This window comes from Triturus cristatus, chromosome 4_1 (genome assembly GCF_964204655.1).
Source record: "Triturus cristatus chromosome 4_1, aTriCri1.1, whole genome shotgun sequence".
Lineage (NCBI taxonomy): Eukaryota > Metazoa > Chordata > Amphibia > Caudata > Salamandridae > Triturus > Triturus cristatus.
This window is the reverse complement of record NC_140585.1, coordinates 1,294,759,190-1,294,778,066: the sequence shown is the minus strand read 5'-3', so window position 1 is coordinate 1,294,778,066 and position 18,877 is coordinate 1,294,759,190.

Here is an 18,877-nt window from a genome sequence, read left to right as displayed (position 1 = left end):
TCTTATCTTCACGTCATTCAAAACCACACCCAAACTTGGTATCATTGCTCCGAAGATATCACCAATCACTGCTCCTGCACTTGCAGCTCTCCGCACTTTAGAATGATGTCCAGTCTCCAAAAGATTTAAGTCTTCTGTATGATAAATCTTCGGAAAAATAATAGCCAACTAACATGTACCGTACCAATTTGCAGGCAAACTCACATAGGCATTCCTTCCACACACAAAATACACAGTTGGAATCACTTGCACCGGACCTTGCAAAAAGTTCTTAGCAGAGTCCTCCATGGTAAAGGTATGATCGCACGTACTCTGTCCTACTGTCAAAGCCCACTTGCCGGGAACCCATGGAACCCTGCCAAATCGCGCCCGAGTGCGTGGTACAGGGAAGAACTACTGATCCCATGAGCCTTGTCGACCCCTGACGGCGATGACGTCAGGACGCTCGTGCGCGGCGAGCTCAAAGAGGTTCCGGGGCACAGAGAGAGTGCCGCTTACTCTTCTACGAGAGCTGCGCTGGACGTCGCGAAGGCTGGTAAGGGTGCCTTGAGCACCAAGCTAAGTTCGCTGCTGTGTTAGCTAAGCTTGATTCTGGTGGCCATTGAGGACGGAGACTCGGAACGGGAGTCTCACTGTGGCGGATCCGTTGGATTCGTATCTGGTCCCTTCCCGAGTGAAACAACCGAAGGACAGTGCAAGGCTGCTCTCGGAATTGTTTATCTGACTCTAGGTTATAGGTGCTTTCTTCCCGCGTTGGCGAACTCGGGGAACGAAGTTCATGCGGGGAAGAAGGCACTATTGTGACATTTGTCTTAACGCTTTGAGTACCGTTTATGGGAGAATTCTATCCCAAGTTCCTGGAGGTGCTTACTTGTTCGGATATTCTCTGAGTGAACTCTCGGATGTTGTGAGAGGGTTGAAGCTGCCGTTTCTGACAAGGCAGAGGGCCCTGTGATAGACCTATTACGTGTGGCATGAAGTAATGCTGATGTGTATTCCAAGTCACCAATACCACTTATTTTGATTATGAAGTGATCTAAACCTACAGGATTATATGTTGTGTTTTCCTTTTCTTACGATTATACTGCAGGGGTTCAGAGAGTGAGCAAGAGGCTTTTCCGCTCCCCTGTCTGCCTCAAAGTCCTAATCTCCAGGGTAAGGTCTTACGAGAACAACAAGAGGTGGGGGCGGGAGCAACACCATACCAGGGCACTAGCTCATGTTACGTTCTCTTTGCTTTAGATATTGGAGAGTACATCCTTCAAGGGTCGTGGGTTCCCCAAAACAACGCTGAGAGTCTTTTCTTTCTTTACAGGTACCTGTCTCCTCCGTAGAGTGGGGAGGGGGGGTGGAATCGGGAAAGGTGGGAAGGAAGCCAGGCAGGGAGTTACTGATCGCTGTCTCCTTCTGTCTTCACAGGTCTCCCTCCCTGCAGTCCCCATCCTTTCCTTCCCCCGCTGGACCACTCCATGGAGTCTGTAAGGTTAATTCAGACCGTGGTGGTGTCGAGAGAGGGACCCCATTAGAGCAACGTACGATCCTGAGGATTCCGGCCATAACACCTACTGAGACTTTTTCATCATAAGTTTGAGGACGTCTCACACACAACTTCCCCTTCTGAGTCTGATCTAGCGCTATGGGTCCATAACTTCCCTTAGATCTATGCGATCTCTCCTCATCAGTCCAATCTACTGGACTCTCTCCTGTATTCCGTGTCTGGGTTAGTTTTCTATATCTATTCTCTATCTGGCCAATAAACTTCTTTTCCGTTTCCGACAATAAACACGTTAGATTATGTCAATGAGCATAAACCGTATCCAAACTCAAGGTCGGTATGAAATACTTCCAAAGTCTGTCCTCTGACTTATAATAGTCGTACTCATTCAAATGCTTATATGCTGGTACCTCAGGAAGTATTGCATCATAATTGGAAAAGAAATACTCAAATTGTCTTCTCTCATAAATTATGCTAAGCAAGAAATCCCATAGGTTAGTGGAAGATGGTGGTATCTAATACCCTCATCCACGGAAGAAGGTAGCTGCATGCACACATAGCAATCTTTCGCATCCATTGCATCAACGTACTCATACAACAGCTTCGCATATGCATTAAGTTTAAAGTCCCTTCTAGACAGATCCATATGAAACCTATGACTCTCTTCAAGTCTTTGAGCTCCTATAGTAACCTCTGTCTGGCTAGAGGTGGTAAGTGTAGGTGTCCCCTGTACCTCCCGCTCCTTCTCATGGGAAACGATATATGAGGCTACCACTATCACAACTATAGCAGCTATCACTACCCCTAAAAGTGTTCCTATCACTAGTTTAGCTCTACGATGGGGTTTTCCAGCATCCGCCATCCTTGCAACGGTCTCAGAATTTCAGTTCAACTGCAACGTAAAAGTCTCTTTATCTCATCCCAGTATTGCTTGTCAAACCAGTTCACACAATGCCTTGAAGCTGGAAGTCCCCTAGCAATTTTCAGTTCCTTATTTACACAGTCCACAAAAAGACTTCATTAGCCCTCTTTCAGTGTCCTGACGGAAAGTCCCTAACTTTATTCTTCTTCCACTCGGGCCTAGGTTATCTTCTTCTTTTGGACCTTTATGTACAACAAAGAATTTTTCTTTTAATCCAGAATGATATTCGCTCCCAACAGCTCTAAAACTCCTTGCAAAATCTCAAAACGGAGGATCACCAACTCCTGGTGTGGTGGTACAATAGCAAAAGTTGGAAAAACCAGCGTCTCCAGAATCAACTCACGAACTTTACTCAGAAGCGGTGGATTCGGAATATTGAGGGTCAGTATTCCTTCGATTTCCAATCCTGGAACTCTCAGCAACACCTCTATTTTCAAGTTCGGAGAATTGCTGATCAATGTCAGGGATCTCAGCCTCCCTTTGCTCGGTATGCCTAGCATCAGTTACAGCATATGTCCACTCTGGTGAGGCGTACTTTTGACACACCACTCTTGCTCTCCCAGACCTTCTCAGATTAACTCGAGCTTGCTCTTCGTCACTTTGCTCAGATTCAGACGTTTCCGAAACCGGGGCAAGATCGCTTCCAGGTGCCAATCTCAAGTTTACCTGTCTCTGGTTCACGGGCCAAACTCTCTCTGCTTCAGTGGCACTTCTGCTCTCCCTTCGAGTACCCTGTGCACTACTTCCTTCTTCAGCAGAATTTAACTCTACTCCACCCACAACAACACTTTCTCCGTCTGACTCAAATTCAGGGCTTCGATTTGCACAACCCCTTTCAGCTCGGTCTAGTGCACAACCAACTGCATCAGCAACCCTCACAGCTTGGCCTGCCCTCTCAGATGGCTCTGCCACCTCAGCTGGATTTTCATTCACGAGAGGGGCTGTATCTTCCAAGGGTGCTGGAACTCTGCGGGTATGGGAGGCATGCACCCAGTTTGGTAGTCCCCCACACTTAACTGCCGTGTTCGTAACCAGTATTACCTGTTACGGACCACACCAACGAGCATCCAGGCAACTCTTCCTCACCTGTTTACGCACAAGTACCCAATCCCCCGGGCATAGGTCGTGGCACAGGTCACTTGCGGCTGGAACAACTGCTGCTTGCACTTGCTGAGACACAGAACGGACTACGTCAGCCAGGCCCTTACAGTAGTCGAGAATCAAGACATCAGTGATGTTAATCAAAGCAGTAGCAGGTATTGCTGGTAATCGCATTGCTCTCCCCATGAGTATCTCATGAGGTGACAACCCAGTCCTCCTATCGGGAACACTACGGAGGCTAATGAGAACTAAGGGTAGTACGTCAGGCCATTTCAGTGATGTCAAAGAACTCACTTTGCCATCCGTGCTTTCAAAGTCCCATTAACTTGTTCCACAATCCCAGAAGCCTCTGGACGATAACTGCAATGCAATCTCTGATCCACATTTAAGGCAGCACAAAGCAATTTCATGATCTCACTATGGAAATGTGTCCCTCTGTCTGACTCCAAAGAGGTCGGAAAACCGAACCTCGGGATAAGCTCTCTCAGTAACAGTTTAGCTACAGTGAGTGTGTCACATCTACGTGTTGGGTAAGCCTCCACCCATCTTGAAAAGACACATACTACAACTAAGATGTACCTCAACCCATTGCACTTTGGCATCTCAATGAAATCCAACTGCATCCTATTGAAAGGTCCTCCTGACCTCCCAATGTGGCCCAAAGTCACAGCAGTTCTCTTTCCTGCATTCATCTGCTGACATGTAACGCACCTCTGACACACAGCTTCAGCTACTGCACAGAACTTCGGATTGTATCAGGTCTGTCGAAACACTCGCATCATCGCGTCTCTACCAAGATGTACAGCACCATGTATCAGTTGTGCCATTGGGTTCAACAAACATTCTGGCAACACAGCTCGTCCATCATTCGAAATCCATACATCCACATCTCCCTTTTCACATCCAGCTCGTATCCAACTGTCTCGCTCCTGATCAGTAACTTCATCCTGCACCCGTTTTAGCTCCTCCCATGTATCAGCCATGGTCATCATTATGCTGAGATCGGTTCTTTCTTGGCTCTTTTCTACATGGCCTTCAGTAAATATACATTCACATTCTGCACAAAACCGGGCAACTTCATCCGCGTAGCTATTACCCCGCGACACAAAATCGTTCCCCTTGCTGTGCGCAGAACATTTGACAACTGCGATTTCCTCTGGACATTGCAATGCTTCCAACAACTGTCTCACATATTCCCCATTTCTGATGGGCGAACCAGAAGAGGTCATGAACCCTCTCTGTGACCATAACTGCCCAAAATCATGAACGAAACCAAACCCGTACTGACTATCGGTGTAGATCGTCACCCGAATCTGGTCAGCAGCAAAACAGGCACAGGTCAAAGCAATACGTTCAGCCACCTGCGCAGAGTGTACTCCTTCTAGACAAGCGGCTTCAACCACTCCTTTGATGGTACATACAGCAAACGCTGCTCTCAGTCGACCAGCACTGTCTCTTAAACATGAACCGTCCACAAAGAAAATTTCATCAGGGTCTGTGAGCGTCTCATCAACAATGTCTGGTCTCGGTTTGGTGCACAATTCAGTCACATCGAGACAATCATGGTCCTCACAATCTTCATCATCTACATTTGGGATAGGCAATAACGTGGCAGGATTTAAAAGAGAACACCTCTTCAAAGTCACATTCTCCGCAGCAAGTATAACTTGCTCACAGCGAGTCAATCGATTGTTTTTGAGGTGCTGTGTTTTAGTCCTTGTCATCAACAGTTCAACAGAATGTGGTACATAGACTGTAAGCGGATGACCCATTACAATGCTCTCGCATCTTTCAATACTGACACCTGTTGCAGGAACGGATTTGAGACATCCGGGCAACGCAGAAGCTACTGGATCTAAAGTAGCTGAGAAGTAGGCAACTGGTCTACGGACACCTCCGTGGCTCTGAGTCAAGACTGCCAATGCGCAACCTTCCCTTTCACAGCAGAATAAAGCAAATGCTTTATTGTAAACAGGCATTCCCAAAGCTGGGGCACAGCACAAGGCTTCTCTCAGCCTCAAAAATGATCTCAAACAGTCTTCATCCCATGGTACCGTAACACTCACATCCTTACGCGTCAGCCGTTGTAAAGGCTTCGCTTCGAAGGAGAAATTGGGAATCCATTGGCGACAGTAGCCAACCATCCCCCAGAACATTCTGACTTCCTTCTGAGTGGTAGGCACAGGCATATTCATAATAGCCTCAATACGGTCTGGTGACACCTTTCTCCTGCCTTTCTCAATTCTGTGGCCCAAGTACTGCACTTCACTCAGGCAGTACTGCAGTTTGTTCGGAGAAACTTTGTGTCCATTCTCTGGCAGACAATTCAGTAGGGCAATTGTATCGATCCTGCAAGCGTCTTCAGTCTCCGACGCAACCAGCAGATCGTCAATGTATTGCACAAGAACAGAGTTCTGCGGCAACACAAGACCTTCAAGATTCTTCTTCAAGATCTGATTGAAGATAGACGGGCTCTCCGTATACCCCTGTGGGATACGACACCACGTTAAAACACGACTCTCTAGCCGAAAAGCAAAAAGAAATTGGCTTTCCTCATGTAGAGGAATCGAGAAGAAGGCTTGACACAAATCAATCACTGTGAACCATTCAGCTTCACATGGGATCTGAAACAGGATCACAGACGGATTCGGCACCACTGGGCAACATGGAATGACTATCTCGTTAATCTTTCCCAGGTCCTGTACAATCCTGAACTTCCCACTTGGTTTCTGTAGTCTCATGATAGGTGAATTACATGAGCTACCCCTGATCTCTTTTGGAATTCCTTGCTTGATCATCGACTCAATTACAGGTTTGATCCCGGCAATAGTTTCAGGTGACAAATTATATTGGGGCGTCCTAGGGAACTCTACATTTGGCTTAATCTGGATTTTCACTGGGTCTACACCCTTGACCAATCCGATCTCTTCTCCACTGAGGTCCCAAACATCAATTGACACAGAATCCCTCAGATCTAATGGGAGTTCCTCCACTGCCAACGCCGGATACATCTCTATGCACACACACTGATTCGCAACCTTGAAGGTCGCATCATCATCCCTTGTCTGTACTTCTACTCCCTTTGGGGTACAATAAATGGTGCAATTCAGCTTTCACAACAGGTCTCTACCTAACAGGCAAACTGGACTGGAATTGCACACCACAAACTGGTGTCGATCTCTGAAATTCCCTATCTTCACCGGAATTGGCTCGGTCAATGGGCTAGTCATTTTCTTATTTGCTACACCAACGGCTTGGATTGATTGTCCAGAGAGGGGTAGGTCAGGGACTACTGCAGATCATACAGTAGACCGAGTAGCACCAGTGTCAACCAAAAAGGTTGTAGGGTGACCATCAATGTCTGCTTCCACAAATGGTCCCCTCTGATCTACCTCCAAGACTGCTCCAAGCACGCAGTCCTCTTCCCCTCTCAAGCACGGTCGTGCCAACAGATCTGGACTGTATTCCTCACTCCCTTCAAACATGGGCATCTGCAGGTAATTTCGGACTCCCTGTTGCATATTCGGTTTCCTAGGTGGTTGAGGAACCTGCATCTGCGGAACACCAGACCCCCCTTTCACCATCTTCGGTCGAGTCACTGTAGGGACCATGTCTGCCACGGGAACCTGAACTACCTCTCCTTCTTGCTGTATCTGATTTAACGGGTTCAGTGGACACTCGCGTTTCCAGTGTTTGATCTGGTGACAAAGATGACACGCAGTGGTCCTTTTCAATGTCGCCACATCCATTCCTGTCTTAGGATCAATTGACTTTGGTCTTCCTTGACCCTGGGCATTCTGGTTTCCTCCTTGATTATTTCCCTGTTTTCTTCCTAAAGTCCCTCCATGAGGCTGTCCCTGAGCTGTTTGCATCTGGACAAGCATCAATTTGTCTTTTAACTTCCTGTGCTTCGATTCTATCTCATCACTACAGTACCTAGCATACCGTAAAATCTCATCCACTGGCTTATTCTGCCAACAAATCAAATGCTGCTGTATCATGAGACTAACTTCTGGCCTCAATCCCAACACAAATTTCGAAACAAACTGTATCATGTCCTTCGTGTCTAGCACGTCTAATCCACTGTACTGTTTAAACACCTGCAAAAGTCTCTCATAAAACTCATGCACCGTCTCTTTTGGCTCTTGTACTGTCCGATCTATCTTCACCCAATCAATGTCCTGAGGTGAGATTTTCGACTTCAACCATGTGATCACCTGCTCTAACTTCTTCATTACTATAGGCGACAGACCATTCGAAATTGGGTCCCTGTCAGGCTCTGAGGTTGGCCACTCAACAGCAATTTTACATGCCGACCACAAGTCACTCGGAACCACAATGTCAAATAATGTGTTCAAATCAACCCACAACACCTTCGAAATTTTGACAGACCGATCAACTTGCTTGTACCACTCCACGGGCAACCGGGAAAATCATTTGTAAATGCAGCCAAATCACCCCTACTCCATGGTACATGCACATATCCTCCATTCTGTACCTCTCGTATCGGGAAATTCCCTATCTCCGTCCTTTCTCCACCTGGGGGTGGCGTCTATCCTATCGTTCTCCTCGAACTTTTCTTCTTGGACCATCTTTCTTCCCACTTATCAAAGTGATCCATACACGCATTGCTATGATCAAATCCTTGATATGGGTTCTCAAACCCATGATTCTCTTTTCTTCCAATTCCTGGTCACTATACTGCAATATATGACTTCCTTGCAATGATTTTGTTTTGGACAAGTCCACATCATACTTTTTGGCCAATTCTGACAACTTCTCATGGGCAGTTCGTGCCTTGCGAGTCACATCCTTCGCTACAAAGAGTAACTCATCTTGCTCGTACATGCATGTTCTCTCTAAAGGCAAGTTCCCACTTATGATCTCATCTACCTCTGCCTTTAGCCTCACAACATCTAACATTTTCCCCTTCAGTACTTCCCTACAAGGTGCACCATCCCTTTCATCATAATCACCTTCCCGTTCCTGAGATCTACTCACTTCTAACATACTCATAGGAACTGAACGATTCACTATTGTGCCTCGTTCATTTTCCGCTGTTCTCACATTCTGATTCTGATTCCTCACTGGTGGTGCCCACATCTGCAAATCTGATCTTGACTCAGCCAAAGACCTCGGCCTCACTGGTCTCACCTCTGTCTGTCCCCTAGAGGAGTCTGCTGTAGCTGGCAATGGTGTACTCCATTCTATAGGCTTTGGAGTTTGCTCCATTCCGCTCACTGATCCATTTCCTTCAATCCCACACGACGTTCCCACAACTGACTGGACTGAACTTTCAACTCTCTCTTGATCTGGGTCGTAAACAGAAACGATAGGTCCAATGGTGACCGGTACCTTTAGAGCATCCAGTAACCGCGCACCTCTCCCAACCTCTGTGCTGACTACAGGCTGGTTTCTAGTACTCTCAGCTCCTGTCGAGATCTTCCCTTCTATTCTTACTTCCGACTGAGTCAGTACTCCACTATTCCCTTCTGACTGAACCGATTTTCCCTCACAAGGATCGGGATTGTATGGAGGTGGTCTCTCGGACAACAACCTCTCTAGCAGGCTATCATCTGTGTCACTGTCATCATCATCTTCTACTCTCTTTATCCTTAAGCCGTCAGTTTTTACCAGTAGGGGATACAACCTGTCTCCTTCTATCGTTTGCACTCTCCACCTTTTCTCTTCTGTATCCCATCTTGCATTCTGAAATGCCTTAATCGACTTTTTCACCCTCTCCTGAATTCAATCTCTCTTCCTATCATGCGCTGCTCTAATCCATGCATGCAACGCGTCAAACTGGGTTGGTCTCGGCAAGGGTCGTAATGCCGCCATCACAGATTTCAACTGGTACGACACTTCCAATCTAAATGAGCCATATCGCGGGAAAGCTAACTCTCCTTCATTCTGGGTCATTTTATGCCAATTTTCATTTTTTTTTTTTTTTAATAAAATTTTTATTGAGTGAGAAAACAGAGGATACACAAACAAACAGATACATCAAAAAATTCTCACACATTTTTCACCCCCAGCCCTCCCCTACCCCCTAAAGCCACCCGCCACAAAAATGAAATACCTAATGGGACTTCCAAAAATTCCACATTCAACAATCCATTAGACAAGACCTTTAACCGGAGTCTTTCCCTTATCTTATACAATAATTCACAGGCAAAATCCCTATCTGTTTACGGTTCTATTGGTCTTATTGCAATTTATGGCAGTTTATCAGCGTTTTTACAGTATTGACCAGGGGGAAGCAGCGCATATCCTTTCCTCATCTACATTACAAGTGTCAGGTACTAAGAGCAAGCGAGTAGAGTGATATCCAACCCTTTAGCTTTTCTAATGGTCAAATATTAATCACAAACCTTCCCCCAGACATCCATACGCCCAATTCTACCTGCCGGTTTACTGCCATAAAATAAGATCTCAGCAGATTAGGTGCCTTAATTGACCCTCATCCAAGGAGGCCTATTTATCTGCTTGATCCCTCCAGAGCGAAAGGTGTTTCCAAATTTTCTCCCCTTTCTTTCTAGACTTCATGCCCCTTTGGTCATAAATAGCTTTCTCAAGGCTGTGAACTTTCAATAAGCGAGCTAGCCACTGATGGAAGGTGGTGGGTTGAGGTCTAGCCATAGCGAAGCTATGACAATTCGATAAACTGCCATAGCTATACAGATCAAAGCCCCACATTCTTCATCCCCCAGGTTGTGTATTCCAAGCATTATTACCTGAGGGGTAATTCCCACATGTATCTGTAGCTTTCCCTGCAGAAAAATCTCTATTTCCAGTATAAGCGGGATGAGTTCCAGACAGGTGGCAAACATATGTATCAGATCGGCTTCATGCAGTGCACACCCTGGGCAGTAAGTACCTTTCCCCTCTCCCCATTTGGAGATCCGATATGGCGTATAGTACAACTCAAAACATGTTTTATAGAATTGTGCCTGGAGGTTGGCGGGCATTAAAGTCCTTAAAGTATTAGGAAAGCCTTCTCGAAACTCTCCATCTGTTATTCCCAACTTCTCTTGCCACTTTACTGAGCATTGCTCCAAGTTATCTTTCTTATAGATATTTAATAACACATACACTTGTCCAATCTTCAGCCCCTCAGGTTGGTTTAATCTCTCAACTAGCTCGCATCTTTCATATTTACGTGTACCTCTTGCCTTTTTTGACAAGAAATCCCTTACCTGTAGGTATTTAGAAAAGTCCCTATTAGATAAGGTAAATTCTTCTTTTAATTCATCAAATGGTTTTAACCCTTCAAGTGTATATCGACATCCAAACTGTGTTATACCAGAATGCATCCATCTCTGGAAATAATGATCTTTAAAGATATCGGGTAGCTCTGTGTACTGGACGAGTGGTGTAAAATAACTTACTTTAGCTAACCCTACCAAACGTCGTACTGCCGACCAAACCCTAAAAGCCGCCAGGAGTGTCTTGAAACGCACACGTTTATAGTACCCATAATTAGTCTGGGGCCAAAGGCACCCTCTTACATCGTAAGCGTTTACATACACATATGGATAGCTCCCGCTTATAATTTCGGGCCCTGGGGTCTCATTCAACAAAGGTATATAATGCATAATAGAGGCGGACCGCCAGTAAACTCTAAGGTTGGGTAACGCCAAGCCCCCACGTTCTTTAGATAAATATAAAAATGTATTCGCCCTTCTAGGTCTTGAATAAGCCCATATACATTGAGCAAAGATACTCTCAAATCTTTTAAACCAATAGTTCGAAAAAATCAATGGAATGGTTCTTAAGAAGTATAGGACTTTGGGGAAACAAATCATCTTTATTATATTAACTCGGCAATCAGGGTTAGATGTAAAATATCCATTCGCTTAAGTGATTTTTTGATCTCTACTGCGCATGGTTCGAGATTTTCTTTGAATATCTCATCAATCTCTGAATCTATCACCACTCCTAGATAAATTGTGTTTTTCACTACCCTTTTATCAGTGCTTGGGGAAAATTTATTAACCACGATTTGTGTTTTATCCCTGTTCAGGGCATATCCAGACACTGCGCCAAACTTTTGGGCCTCAATTTCAATTACTTTCATAGCCGAGTCAGGTTGAGTAGTAACTAATGCAACATCATCAGCGTATGCAAGAACGTTTCCTACAGGCCCAGTGTCAAAGAGGGGAGGAATTTTCGGTGAATGTTCCAGATGTTCCAGAAAGGGGTCAATGTATATGGCAAACAATAATGGGGAGCAGGGGCACCCCTCTCTTGTACCTCTTGTTATTTTGAATGTCTCAGTCAATCCCCCGTTCACCTGTACTCTAGCCTTCGGATCCTTATATATTTTCCGAACGTGATCAACCGTACTTCTACCGGGGACAAGCCCGTGTTGACTAAGGGACACAATCTTCTGGATCAGTGGTGCCAAGCGGCAAGACAAGGTTTTAGAATAAATCTTCATGTCCCCATTAATAAGGGTGATTGGCCGGTAGGATCCAAGCTCGTCAATGTTTTTTTTTTTTTCAGGAAGATTACAATCTTTGCCATCCCCCAGGAGGCGGATGGCTTGGCCCTCTCTATAATTTGTGCAAACAGAGTCTGAATAACTTCTCTCAATTGCTCATAGAAGACCTTAAAAAAATCAGCAGGGATCTAATCTGGCCCCGTTGCTTTCCCCTTTGTTAAACTGGAGAGAGCATTTATTATTTCTTCCACATCAAGCGGTCGGTCTAAATGATCCCTATCTTCTCTCGTCAAGAGAGATTTAGCCGGATGGGACAAATATTGCTCAATCTGTTCCAGCCTCTGTGACCCCCCAACGAGGTCTTCTGTGTAGAGAGTCTGATCAAAAAAGCAGAGAAGGCCTTCCGGATTCCTCCAACCTCAGTTGTCAGTCCCTCTATGGGGTCCTTAATTCCCTGAATTTCATTTCGTGTAGCTTCCTGCCTAGTTCTTACAGCAAGGAGATGACCCACCCTTTCGCTCCATTCATACATTTCTTCGTGGCGTACTAATGCCTGCTTTCTTTAACAATTTTTCCCCTATTAAGGTTTTACTTATTGCTACCCCAAGGCTGGCTGTTTTTATTACTTCCTTCTGTTGTATACACTTAATTAGATTATATTTGGCTTGCGCCAATCCAATCTGGAGATTCTGAAGCTCAGCTTTCTCTATTTTATTTTTCCTCATTGTAAATTGCATGGTTTCCCCTCGTACCCCTGCTTTTAATGTGTCCCATACTATATTCAGGGGGGCAGACCCAATATTCTTTTCCAAGAACTCCGGGATCCACTTTCTCATGTGATCCAAATATACCTCATCTACCAATAGTGCTCTTTCGAACGTCCATGATGAACATAATTTCTCCTGGACCCCTATTCCCTGTATCTCCAGGATTAGTGGATTATGGTCTGAGAGATATCTGGGAGCTATATCAATGACACTTTTCTGTATAATTGTAGATGAGGCAAAAAAGTAGTCTAGTCTTACATGTTTCCGGTGGGGCGCAGAATAGTATGTATACCCGTGGTCTTGCGTTCTTAATCCCCCCCCAAACATCACCCAGCTCATGCTCCAAACACAAATAACATAAGGACTGATAATCCTTATGTTTTTTCCCAACATAGGCTCCCCTACTTTCCATTTGCTTCGAAGATTAATATTAAAATCGCCACATACCACAATTGGCAATTCCTAATGCACCAGTTCATTTGATACCCACCCTAATAATGCTGGATCATCCACATTACTCCCATACAGGGAGCATAACGTAAATTTAAAAGAGCCAGGGAGGCTACAGTTAGCAATAACCCAACGCCCTGCTGTATCTACCTTTATGGAGGAAAACTGATAATTGTTATTGTGAGCTAGGATTGCGACCCCCCGGGTCTGTGCTCCCTGCGACGTTGCCCCTATCACCCTGTAGCCCAGCTGTTTCAAGAGGTCTTTCTGGCTCCCATCCACATGGGTCTCTTGTAAACACACAGTCAGCCTGAAGTAATCTCAACCCTTGGGAAACCATTTGCCTCTTCTTAATATCATTCAGTCCTCAGATATTGATTGATCCAATTCTCAGCTTATTCATCCTTACCATATCTGTCGAAACCCAGCGATAAGGACTTATTTATTTCATTTGTCATCCTTCCAAATTTAACCTGTGTCATCCTTGTCTAATGTGCCCATTCTCCATCCCTCTTGTATCCTCCCCTACCATCCCCTCCACCCTCCCAGCTGCTCCCTTCCCCCACCCAGAACCACCCCCCCACCCACCCCCCAAACCTAGGCAATCAGGCAGAGCCTGAATGATGTGCGTCTAATAGGCTGCCCACCAGCCTCCCCAGATGAAAAAGATATGAAAACATAAGTGCAACATTTCATTTTCATTTCTCTTTTCAATCATAGCCTTAAGACCTGCTAATCTCACACCTTGGCGAGCTCTGTTCCTCTCCCTGATTTAATAATCTCATTTAGATACTCCTGTGCCAAAATTTCCGAAGAAAACACCCGTGTAGTACCCCTAAACCTCCCTTTCAGCCTAGCCGGATTCAGTAAAAACACCTCAGCCCCTGCCTTCTGTAGAGGTGCTATCAATTGTCTCATTCTCCACCGTCGTTCCACAGTCGCGTGGGCAAAGTCCGGCTTAGCGAAAAAGGAGACACCTTCATACGACTTTGGGGAATTTGGTCGGGCTTGATCGTACACAAGTTGGCGCAGCAAAAAACTTACCAAAGAACACTAAGAACGCCCTTGGTCGCTCTTGGGGTTGTCTCCCCATCGTTATGGGCACTCTGTGAGCTCTTTGAATCTCATCATTCCAGTCCAGCTTCACTTGCTCCGGGAAAGTATTTTTCAAAAGATTCATGATGTACAGCCTCGGATTATTCCCTTCCACCCCATCTGGAACCCCTAGGAAGCGCAGGTTATTCCTCCACTGCCTATTTTCCTGCTCCTCGAGCTTACGCATAACATCCGGAAGGGTTCCACTCGGTCCAATATTCTGTTCTTTTAATGCCTCAACTTCAGTTTCTAGGGTCTCGGTCCGAGTTTCAACCATCGTGTACCTTCCTATTAGCGATCCTATCCCTGCGGCCATCCGCCCTTACTTCCTCCTGCATCTGCTGAATGGAACATAATATCATTGATAGTGATGGTTCTACCACTTCTTTCACACCTTCCCGCATTTCCTCAGCTGGAACTGGATGCGTGTCCGAATAGTCCCATTTCAGCTGTCTCCCCCTTTGCCACCTCTGACTTTCTTTCCTTTTGCTCCCACCTGTGCTCTTTTTCCTCTGGGTAGCTTGCAGCGAGTCTTCCGATGATGAATCATCCGTTTCCAGGGCCCCTTCACTGCTATTCGAGGAAATGTCATCTTTCCCAGAGGGGTCCGATTCATCGGTTAGAGAAAAAAAATTCTCCCCAGTCCCTACAGGCGAGAGCTCTTCTCGGGTCTGCTGCCCTAATCTGCCCAAGTCTCTCCTTGCTAGCAATTTTTCACTCTCTGGAGTAACAGCCTTTTCTTCATTTTCCTTCCTTGGGTTTAGCGCATCGTAGTGGTCGCCTATCCCCCCCCACATTAACACCCAAACCCTTCTCTAGACCCGGAGATGCATTTCCAGGGGTAGATCAAGTATACCATTCCTCAGACCGGTTTCTGAGGAGTCCGGCTCTCCCCCATATACATTCTCCTCCGGTCCAGGGGTTATCTGTAACTAACTTCATAAATGTTTCCCCCTTACTTACAGTATCTGCTGCGGAGCGGCTATTAAACATAGAAACAAGGGTGGGCTGCGCTGGGTCCTCTTCTGGCTGCTGACCTGCTTTCACTGGTGCTTTCTTAACTCCAGACTCCTTCTTTGCTCCTCTGGCGCGCTGTTTACCGTCCCCAAAACTCCCGCTTGACACCTTCAGATTTGCCGATATCGAGGGTGTAGAGCCACCCCCCGTGGTGCCTACCGCGCTGGCAGCGCCAGCCGCAGTACGTGGTTTCAGCATTTTAGTGCCTCGTGAAGCCATTCTTCCTTCCACTTTTTTCCGCGCCTGCAGGATTTCTTTATGACGTGAGCCTTGCTCCGTTAACCGCAGGACAATCAGGAGCAGCAGGAGAAGTGTATCCACCGTCTCCGACGCTGTTCTCGAGCTCAGGCCAGCAAGTCCAGCCAGCCGCTGACCATCGCATCGATCCATCCGGGGGAGCTAGCGGAGACGAAGCAGCTAACCACACGCCATCTTGCCTCCGCAAAGTTCAATTATATTACCAGTAGGGGATACAACCTGTCTCCTTCTATCGTTTGCACTCTCCACCTTTTCTCTTCTGCATCCCTTCTTGCATTCTGAAATGCCTTAATCGACTTTTTCACCCTCTTCGTGACTTCGATCTCTCTTCCTATCATGCGCTGCTCTAATCCATGCATGCAACGCTTCAAACTGGGTATTTCTCGGCAAGGGTCGTAATGCTGCCATCACAGATTTCAACTGGTACAACACTTCCAATCTAAATGAGCCATATCGTGGGAAAGCTAACTCTCCTGCATTCTGGGTCATTTTATACCAATTTTCAAGCCAAATTATAGTATGCAACCCCACATTTCTTGCCATGTAATGCACTGGGGTATCCTCGGGGGAGCCTCTTCTCCCCCACGAGTAACCACATGTTTATCACCTCTACATAATTCTCGGAACACTTTAAAACACTTCATGATGAACAAAATTTCAATCACACACAATGTTTTCGTTTACTTCCTTATGTCAAACCCCACCAATAACAGCGCAACTCACACCAACCAACCTATCGCAGCGCGGCACCTTCTGACGTCACCCGTTCTCCGCTTGCAGCAGTTCCCCTCCTTCACAGCTCACGTCTCACCCTTGCATTTGTCCCATTCATACGCTGAAATAACCGTTTGTTCCAAACAAGTTACTTCTCTGACTGTCCGTCCACAGTCTCTCAAAATTGTCGACCTCGGTTGGCGCTGTCTGTCCATGTCCAGGCAGACAATCACCTCTGATAGGTTACTAATACTCAAATTCCACGTACAATAACCCACGACCAGCATCGGTTTCTCATGCACTCACACATTCGCTCCCCCTATCTCGGTCCAGGTGATCGAAGACGTCTCACGATCCCCTTTCGGTGGTCAACAAAATCTACCTTGGGTGTCTTCTACACCACAATCGCTTAAGCTACTCGTCGAGCGTAAGACTTTCCCGGGCTGCGCGCGCTCACAGCCTGATCTCACAATCACTCAACATTCACTCCAACTCTGCAAGACATCACACAACAAATCAACACCACAATCTACAAACATCTCACCCTATTCATACTTACTCCTCCACGAACTGCTGCTTTCCGCCGCACTGCTACTCATCCGCTGCTCGCCATCCGATGAGACACCATCACTTGACTTCTATGGGCCTCAAGGATCTCTTATCCTAATCTAGATCTCCCCTCACTTTCGGAAATAACCATCCTACTCTGCTACCAACTGATAAGGCCGGATTCTTGCCTACCTGATTATCTCCAAGAATCCTCACCGGTCGCCAGGATCTTTTTATTTGCCAGATAGCGTAGAGGATATGAACACAATTATCAAAATATATCTACCACAATTAGACTTCATTGGAAAGGACCACTGACTCCGAATCTAAAATTTGTAAGATTTTATTACAACCAAAAACAACTGAACATACAAACACCTTAATACAAGGTGCAAAAGGTAAATGGGCACTAACACAAATGCGAGCCTACGCAAAATTCTCATTCGACTTAATACAAAGAGAATCACTGACTCCAAAATCATCAAAAAGGCGATGGTAAGGCCAATATCTAAATTTGGAATCATTAGTCAGAAAGAAGAAAACATGAATCTGTCCCTACTCTACCTCTAAGGTGACATCCCTACTTAACATTCCCATCCCAGGCAAGAGAATCAAGGAAAAGGTGTCAGAAGTGAGGACTCCTTTAAGAAGTACCTTCACTTAGTCAGAGCTCGTTCTAAGATGCTCCTTCTAGCTTCCCATCTAAACCTCATCTGCTCAACCCACGGGGGCACTGTCCCTAATACAAAACCCCAAAATCATAGAACACGCCCTTCGGCACACCTCTTCGGCCAGGTCTTCTCTCAGTAGTTTTCCACAGAGTTGTCTTGCATCCAACGACGGTTAGCTTGACCTTGGGTCCCAGGCACCTTGCGCAGCAAAAGTATATATCTCACATTCCAATGCACTCCCCTGTTGGCTTCTCACAGCATCCCATCTCCTAAAACAAAGATCTATTCTCTCTAATGAGCTAAATATGGGAATGAGAAAAGCCATTTCACGTCTTTAAGATTTTACATTTCCCTGCAACTCAAAACCTTTTCCAAGGGAATCATTTTTGGCCTACAACATTAGCTAACATAAGAAATGAACAGACCTTCTCTGTGGCATATATGTGATCAGGCCTTTACACATTAAACACTCTATTAAACCACACTCTAAGCATTAGTTCACTATTTTCAGGTACGTGAATAAGCAACCTACGCATAAAACTTTAAAATAGCACACGTTTAGCCTAATATATTGCATTGTACGAAAAATAATGATTATTCATGTTGTTGAACACATTCGCAATAACCTGCAACATTAATACTCACAAAAGCATTATTACAGTTCTAATCACCTCTAAGTTAAATGATTACATCAATACATTTCTATGACTCTTCTAAACATACAATGATTAATATGCGGGTGCTGACTAACAATGAATATGATGCACCCCTACAAATTTCAGAATCTTGTGACGCTCTGTCACCCTCAAGACTCTCCAGTACACCATCATCCTTGAGGCTTGTTTTCTTGAAGCAACGCACATACCTGTGCGCACCAATTCTTGAACAAACCTGGTAGCGGCAACCCATGCAATGTGATCTCTGTCCACCATACCGCCGACATCTTAGATACCCACGGCATCTCTGTGCATGACTGCTGGCATTGCTGATCACTGTTTTAATCCCCACCTTCTTGGCCGCTGAAAATGTAGCTGATGGTTGCATATCTGGAACCCATGCCTAGCCGCCCCAAAACTCCATGCAACTCCGGGTACCATTTGAAGAACAAAAGAGAATATACACTGGTTAAAATATTAAAACTCCTTCCGGCTTTAATATAATATAGCTTCAGTGTTGCCAATCGGCTTATACTCTGGATTCGTAGGCTTCAGATTATCAATCATCTTATCTTTTCAAGAGGACCTCTTGACTACATAAAACAGGAGATTGTTCTTTTAATTTTTTAGGAGGGCTGCGCCCTCATTGGCCGCTGACATTACAAGGCCGCGGACTATATTTCTTCTATTAACCTTCAAGTCTTACAGTAGATAAGAAATGCAATGCATTATGTTTGAT